Source organism: Cherax quadricarinatus, chromosome 80 (genome assembly GCF_038502225.1).
Source record: "Cherax quadricarinatus isolate ZL_2023a chromosome 80, ASM3850222v1, whole genome shotgun sequence".
NCBI classification, from domain to species: Eukaryota; Metazoa; Arthropoda; class Malacostraca; order Decapoda; family Parastacidae; genus Cherax; species Cherax quadricarinatus.
The window spans coordinates 11,868,497-11,874,984 of record NC_091371.1 but is presented as its reverse complement, the minus strand read 5'-3'; the positions used below and the strand labels follow the sequence as shown (position 1 = coordinate 11,874,984).

The window sequence follows — 6,488 nt, the reverse complement described above, 5'->3', positions numbered from 1 at the left end:
TCTCTCTCTCGTATATGAAAGAAATGATACTTATTGGTACCTCCAGCAAGGAAAACAAGAAGCTACAGTTTTATATTAAAAAAAAAGTGGAGCCGAGACTATGTTAGTTATTTTCAGTGGTGGAACAGTTAAATGGATTAAAAGAGGAAGCATTAGTCAATAGAATAAAAAAAAATTAATCATATTACTGAAAACCGGACACGACGAGGCTACCATAAATTTATATATTTCGTGAACAACGAGAGTTAAAACAACATATAAGATTATTAAGGAAAAATGGGATACAAGGTTCAAAAGGAAAAATCTTTCTACTGAGAAACAGTTTGGGTGTAGACAAGCCAAGTTATAGGTATTTATTCAGTTTTCACGAGTTCGCTTTAGAATTTGTACATGAAATGGATGGGTAGATTGCATACAGAAGGCCTGTTAAAAAATTGTTCGACTCAACAACTGGTCAGTTTGGAAATTGCAAAATATAAGAGTAAATCAAAACAGTAAGTGATTATATTGTAATATATGAAGCGGTACCCGGGCTGTGGTTCGTACGTTGGACTACGTGCGGCCTGCAGTAACAGCCTGGTTGATCAGGCCCTGATCCACCGGGCCGTGGAGGCGTTGATCCCCGGAATACCCTCCAGGTATTGGTCTTTCAGCACAAGTAATAGTGGAGGCTTGTTCCTTTGTTTACAAATCGTGACCTGGCCTCAAGATCTTGGTACATGGAAAATGCGACAGGTGCACTTGCGGCAGCTGACTCCCTGCCGCAAGTGCACCTGTGTTCGATGAGTAAGGTGGCTGCTAGGCGAAGAACTACACCAACCTGAATGGCCTGAGGGTTGAGGCTAGTGCCCAAGGCATTCCGGAATTAGGGGTGGCCAAAAGAAAATCTGAATGTGCTGCCTTCACCGCTAGGTGACGAGCTTTGTCCTTTCCTAGGGCATTGCTGAGCATTGGGTGATTTTCTGCACGATCGGTCTTGCCCAGTGGGACTGCTTGTGATCTCTGGGAGGGGCTGGTCTGCTTGAAGAGTCTGCATGGACTTTGGGTCGTGAGCTCCTAAAACATTTTTCAACCGTTCATGGACATCTTTGCTAGTTCACTGGATGCAGTGCACGATGCTGCGCACCCTCTATACCTCCCAGTCGCACTGGAAGTGATGCTTGAGCCCATTGGTGATCTTCCAGTGACAGATTCTGTGCCCTTCTAAAGATGGATCTCACTAGTGCTTCATATTCACTAAGTATTGGGCTTTCGAAGGAGGATGCACACCTCAAGAAATAGGTTAAGTCTAGGCAGAGTTAGGCACCTTGTGAGGAGATAACAGGTTATCATGGGGGGCCCAGATCACTTATTCTCTCCTCCATCCTCATCAGGTTGGTCAGTTTATCCTTGAGGACTGTGTCGATAGCCTAACGACCCAGCGGTGGTCCCAATAGGATGCACATGGAAAGGGTGGATGTATATATTGTTGTTATAAGTATACTAATCATACTCTCAAATTGTTTATAACAAATGTTCTAATACGCGTTTTGTCACAAAGTCCTGTGAATGATAGGTTACTGTAAGTAATAAAACGCGTATTAGAATATTTGTTATAAACAATTTGAGAGTATGATTAGTATACCTATAACAACAATCAGTTTGGTTAAAGGGACACATTTTTAACTTCACATTATTTATTTAGCCTACGTTCCACTTGTTTCCCGATGTCTTCCCACGCGCTGACCTGATGCTCACCTACACTGCTGAGAGGCACAACCTTCCAATATATTCATTTTCTCTTCATTATTTGTATCTGCTGAAGAGGACCCTAGTAGAGGGTCGAAATATATCGTCGGAATCTTGACAATGCTCCCGAGCAAAACGGAGCTTGAATAAATAGTCAAACCTTGCAAATGTGTCCATTTACCTAAATATATGCAGTTTATAATCGGTGAAAAATTAAATATTTTTATTTCATCTCTACTTTCAGAGGCTGTGGAAAGAGGTGTCACACTGGTGATAGATGAGCATCGGGAAAGAGGTAAGGTTGTCACCCACTTCGCTCCCACACACTACCTTTTCCAGGCCATTTCTCTTCCTCTCTTACCACCTTCACGTATCGTAACGCTCGCTTCTGTCCCATGTCTTTCCCAGCCCCAGCGTTGAGATGCCTGGCGTGATAACACGAGCATTGAGCGTCAACACAGCAGACTTGAACACTGAGTCTCCTCACCCTCTTTTTCACCACACCCTTCATATCAACACACTCAGCCTCCATTTCGTATCAGCATACTTTATATCAACACACCCCACTCAGCCTCCCACTCATAAGAACACAACTCATTCAGCTCCCTCATGTCAACGCCCCACTCAGCCTCCCCCTCATATTAATACATCCTACTCAGCCTCCCCTCATGTCAACACGCCCTACTCAGCTTCCACTCATATCAACACGCCCTACTCAGCTTCCACTCATATCAACACGCCCTACTCAGCTTCCACTCATATCAACACGCCCTACTCAGCTTCCACTCATATCAACACGCCCTACTCAGCTTCCACTCATATCAACACACCCTTCTCAGTCTCCCCTCTTATCAACACACCCTACTCAGTCTCCCACCCCCTCATATCAACACACCCTACACAGCCTCCCCGTCATATCAACACACCCCGCTCAACCTCCCTCCCATCCATTTTATTTTTTTACCTAGTCCCCCCCTTCCTGCCCTGTCCCCTCCCCCTTCCTGCCCTGTCCCCTCCCTAAGAGTAAATACTGCTGTGTGTGGGGCGAGGGAGATACTGCTGGGTAATGTGTGATGGATGACGTATTGGTTATTATATTTCTTGTGGAGTTTCTCCTTCCCTAACATTATTATTATAATCACGACAGACGCCACGCTCGGGAAGGTCAGTTAAGGCTGATGCGCCCCCCCCCTTTTTTTATCAAAGTTGGTTAACACACCACATTGTGCGGCAACCCTGATCTAAATGACATTTTACAAGGTTAGAGGAAGAACTAACCTTATTTACCTAACACACCCGTCATACAGGATAGGCAGGGTGTTGTGGGAGCGAGTTCAGGATGGTGGTGTGGGAGTTACAGGATATTATGGGAGTGAATTACAGGATGGGCAGGATCTTGGAGTTGTGGGAGTAACATGTAGGATTGGGGAACTGTTCTGCTTCTAAGAATTCTGTGTTTGTTCCTCCAGCTTTATTTGACGTTTAAGGTTTCCACTGTCAATCAGCCAGTTTTTGTTTTAATCCTAAATTATTTCCCATTCGTCCCTTATACAGTATATAACTTTTCCTTCACTACAACATTACCTTGCTGTTACACCAGACAATAAACTTGGCGACGAGCAAAAAGGCTATCCCCGCTCACTTGTGAGTCCCTGAAAAACTACGGAATTACACCACGTGGAAGCTGGTAACGACTTCCCTTTGCGACCGTGCGTGACCTCTGACCTGATGCAGGTCTTAGAAAGTAATGATACTTGACTCGTCGAGGACTTCCATTGATGCTGGTACGTGTCATAGGGGATGGCGAGTAGCTCAGTGGTGAAACCTTTCGGCTTACAACCGAGAGGTCCCGGGTTCGAACCATAGTGACGAAACTGCTGCACCTGTTCACCTAGCAGTAACAGAAGGTACTTGAGTGTTAGTCGACTGGTGTGGGTTGCATGCATCCTAGGGGACAAGATTAAGGACCATAATGGAAATAAGACACAGTCTTCGATGACGCACTGACTTCTTGAGTTATCCTGGGTGGATCCGGGTTAAAAATCCGAACAAATCTTATCTTATAGACCTTTTGATCTATATCGGAATCGTCTGCTGGAAACACTAAATTGCATTCACTGTGCTGCTACAAGTCGTATTTAGACAAATAAGATATATATAGGAAAGAGAGGTTAGTTGTGCTGCCTGAGCGGCTAGTTTATTGTTCACCCCCTGTGCATGACCCACTAACACTCATCCATAAATTCCACGAGTACGCATTGTAACCTTTACAAGACGTCGCTGTTAGTATATTTGGCAGTTCAGCTTTTATGCAAATTTCAGTTATATTAAATGTAAAGTGGGAGAGAAGGAGAGAGATGGAGAGCGAGGGGAGATGGAGGAGGGGAAGAAAGGAAGCTGTCAGCTGTCAGAATTCTCCCCTCTAACCCCGAGGGGATGGGCTTCGCGACTCCCCAGCCCAACAATACCCACACAGCTGCTGTGATGGGGGAAGAGAGGAAGGGGAGCGCACAACTCCCACCTCCTGTAAACATTCCGTCCAGGTGTGTGATTTTTCTCCTGCTTCACGGAACAATACTCTAGACTGCATTGATTTGCACTCCTTGCTGTTTAATATTCTTGTTTGTGTGTGCTTCTGTACTGCCCAAGTATGTGGGCGTTCCAGTTCATTAACTTTGTAACACGAGAATATAGGCCTACTAGCCCATGTTAGGCTCGTCACATCACACTTGTCCAATATTTTTTAAAGTGAATACATTTTTACAGTAAACGAGACTGACAAACTTACCTTCCGCTTCTCCTACACTCTGGCCTAGGAGTATCGCGTTTTATTAAAATCCAAAGGAGGAATTGAATAGGCCTCCAGCGCGGCCTGCACCAACCCTGTGCAGTGCGCGTACCTCCACTCTCCCTCACCTCTCCCAACACACTGCTCGCGCGTTCCTCCTTCCCTCACTAACCTTACAGGCTTCCCTCCTGATGCCTGTCACGGGGCGAAGAGATTAAACTTGTAGGATTTCCCTACTGATTCGTCTAATTCAGTTTTCACGTCATGCAAGAGTAGTAAGCACTGAGTGTGGGACGGTCTGAGAGGTCTGACGAAACAGTTCATTTATTTACGTACTTAATGAGAAACTGAAACGTTACTAAAGAACAGATTCTGATGGTAGACAAGACAGTAGGGGTGATGAAGGGGTGTTGGGAAGGTGACGGGGCCTAAATGACAGCACGGGGAAGGGGGGGGGGGGTTGAACCCCTGGCAGCAAGTCCTAAAACTCGCAGGCCAGTGGTTGAATTCCACCCGTTCTGTTATTTGTTTTAAATCGTGTTATTGCGATTTCGTGAACCTTACACGGAGCGTTTAGCACTGAACATTACTCTAAGCAAGAGAACATTAGCGATTTGAACACTCAATGTTGGTACTATTTCTTTTGAAAGTTTTCATTATCCACCCCATTATTTCCCTGGGGTTCGTGTCATATTTAATCTTGTAGGTTTTCCATACAACCTTGTATGCTTCTGTGTTCATCTTTTCCATGCATCGGTGTAAGTTCAGGGTGTTCATGACTTTCCCAGGCAACGCCTAATAATTGAAATTAAATTTAACGAACAGCCCTCCATTCTCGTTCAATATATGCGGAATTTTATACTCCTTCACTTTGTTTGTACTAATATGAGATCATCAGAGTTTATTGTATCGGTGAATGTTGTTTCTAATTAGTTTCTCGTTGATCATGAAAATCAGGTCTGGTGTATTTTCATTTCTAGTAGGTGGTCTTGCCTGTTCAAAGCAGATTTTTCACAGTTCTATTAGCTCTCTGGTATGCATCTCTTGAGATTATGTACTTCCAGGCACTATTTCTAGTACGACGCCGTGATTCACCAACTTCCATTTTACATTTGGGTGGATGAAATATCCAAGGAGGATAATATTTGATGTGGGATTTTCTAGTGTGTTTATCTATCCTCGGTGTTCTGCAAATTCCACAGCTGTTACTGACTATGGTTTATATACACGCATAGTTACTAAATTATTGTTTTTCCACTTCGATGCCTAGTGATTCCACTATCATTTGATGAATAACATATCTGTGCAGCCAAATAAATCTCTCTCTAGCATACATAGTCTTGTGTTACTATAAATGCTCCAAACGTAGTATTTCCTTCTGCGAGGAGCCCACTTATATATATATAATATATATATATATATATATATATATATATATATATATATATATATATATATATATATATATATATATATATACTTTAATAGGGTCATTATTATTTATTTGAAACCCTGAATGTTGGCAAAAAAAGGGAAGGATGATTTGGGATGTTCTGGTTTAGTGTAGGCTTTGCCAGTACCTCTTGGCGTACATATTTCCGGTTTATCCAGTACTGTCTGTAATGTGGGCTGTTAAATGGCCCTGGTATGTGAGAAACTAATTTCCTATGTTCCTTTGTTGTGTGTGTTTGTATTCCATGTTTTCTCTCATTGTGTTAGTTTGCTTTTCCCTAAAAATTATTTCTTCACTATGCTTTCGGCCATTAAGTAGTGTCATATCGTGTTCTCATAGGTCTCAACAACGGTTTGTGATAGTTTTTACATCTAAGTATCCATTACTTAAATAACACGGCCTTTTTCTCAGTATGTTGGAATACTGATACACAGGTATTTACATCTTATTCCATAGTTGCAAATTCCCTGGCATAATATGTATACATTGCATTTTTATTGTTTTTTCCTGTGGCACTTT

General features: G+C 43.0%; 1 protein-coding gene and 1 long non-coding RNA gene across 5 annotated transcripts in view; one reads left to right on the top strand and one right to left on the bottom strand.

Annotated features, from left to right (window-relative positions):
* The window catches only part of LOC128702387 (lysocardiolipin acyltransferase 1-like), a 39,071-nt gene extending 34,403 nt beyond the window's left edge, over window positions 1–4,668 (bottom strand). For all 4 annotated transcript variants that reach the window (XM_053796630.2, XM_070102119.1, XM_070102121.1 and 1 more), the window contains exon 1: window positions 4,517–4,668. The gene's annotated coding sequence lies outside the window, so the exon portion shown is untranslated. The remainder of the gene's footprint in view (window positions 1–4,516) is intronic.
* Window positions 1–6,488, top strand: part of LOC128702389 (uncharacterized) — a 53,781-nt gene that overhangs the window by 18,289 nt on the left and 29,004 nt on the right. The window contains exon 2 of the long non-coding RNA XR_008409097.2: window positions 1,973–2,023. This is a non-coding gene — a long non-coding RNA (uncharacterized lncRNA). The remainder of the gene's footprint in view (window positions 1–1,972; window positions 2,024–6,488) is intronic.